Below are 1936 nucleotides of genomic sequence, written 5' to 3' on the forward strand. Positions count from 1 at the left end.
GTTTCTATTTTAATTTATTATTACTTGAGAATAAGATTTTCAAATTTTGTATTTTTAATAGAATTATTAAGTATTTTAATGTAGCTCATGGTCACACTTTTATGTTCCATGGGCATAGAAAAAAAATATGTTCTGTGGCATGTTTTATGTGGAAGCCAATCATAAGCCCAAAAGACACATTCCCATATGCCATAGTTCATAATGTTAAAATCCTGAAAGATAAAAATCCCTAAAGTCTACACTATCCGAAATCACAATTCTAAAAGATCAAAATTCAAAAAATATAATTTTTAAAAAACCAATAAAAATAGTTAAAAGATATTTGTAGTTAAAGTGGAATTTATTTGAGATATATGTATAAGCATGTAAAAACACTCCATAGGCCACTTTACACAAAATAATAGACACTAATAACGTGTACAGTTTGCAAGCATAAACACACAGGTATAGTACAGCATCCACACAGGAAGAACAGCTATGAGCAGATGAACTATATTCATAAAGATATAGGACAAAAAAAGAAATGTGTGAATATTTATCACTATGATTGGTGACTGTATTCACCCAGCTTTATAACTGTTTTCATCTGAAATACTGAGACCAACAACTTCAATCATTTGATGAGAGCCTGTGAAGTCACTTAAAGAGCCAAGATCCTGAGAATTTTTTTTTCACAAATGTAGATGCACAAAAAGGACATGTCTTTGTTTATTAATAAGTTTCAATAATTTATGTGCACATATGATACTTACACATAAAATCACTTACATGGTGTCAAGGCAGCAGAAGAGAAGTCTGTCCTAGCTCCCAGAAAGACAGATTCAACATCTGTTTGTTCTCTCTGGGCCCCAATGGAATGATGTCCCCAACACTGAGAGCAGATCTTTTCTCTTTGTCCACTCAGACTCACATGTTCATCTCCTCTGGAAACTTCACAGACAACCCCAAACTAATGTTTTGCCAAGTTCTAGGCATTTTTTAGTCCTCAAGTTGACATCTAAAAAGTCCACAAGTACACCACTTGAAACCTTGACACCCACATGTGTCTCCTTAAACCATGATTTCCAAATAAAAAAGGAGCAAGGTCATAGTTCCCTTGAACATGAGGTAACTAACATGGTACAATTTTCCTATGTACAACCACAACCACATCAATCACTTTCTAGAATTCGACTTTCAGGATTTCCACATTTGGGATTTTAATTTTGAGGGATCATGATTTTTGGGATTTTAGATGTAAGAAATTTAGACTTTAGGGATTTTGATCTTTCAATTTCAGCATTTGGGACTTTAATCTTTTAGAATTGTGATTTTTCAGGATTTTAGACATTAGGGATTTTGACTTTAAGGATTTTGATATTTGGGATTATGTCTTTTAGGATTATGATCAAAACCCATTTTATACTTATTAGGTCGACCCTCTTGTTTGTTATCAATAATATTAGCATATCTTACGTTTCTTTCTATTATTGATATCTTCCATATAATCATACTTCTTTTTTCCCTCTTCTGGTCTCACAAGGTCCCTCCTGGACCTTTGGTGCTGAATTTCACCATAACATTAGTAATGACATGGTCATTGTTGGTTTTGTCTTTGTTTCTTTCTCCAGTGTGTGGTCTTCTTTGTGTTCCTTTCTTGATTTTGTGGGAATGACCTTTAAGCTTTTTCCTCCTCTGTGATACTGTTCACTTTCTTGTTCCTAATACAGGTTGGGGTTTTCAGGTAGGGGGAATGTTCTGAAAGCAGCTGAGAGAGACAATGATGACTGGGCCATTGGGTGTTTTGGAGAGTGGGGTGGGTAAGGAGAAAAGAATAGCCCCTGTGTGAGGGGACTTTAGGGGAAGGGTATCTATGGGACAGTGAAGGAATTACCTAGAGATGCGGTTGGAATACAGAGATTTTACAGATTGTTTCACCTGGATTCCAGGGACCACA

The sequence above is a fragment of the Carlito syrichta genome, unplaced genomic scaffold, assembly GCF_000164805.1.
Source record: "Carlito syrichta isolate Samal-C Ts95f unplaced genomic scaffold, Tarsius_syrichta-2.0.1 Scaffold315756, whole genome shotgun sequence".
In the NCBI taxonomy this organism is placed as follows: domain Eukaryota; kingdom Metazoa; phylum Chordata; class Mammalia; order Primates; family Tarsiidae; genus Carlito; species Carlito syrichta.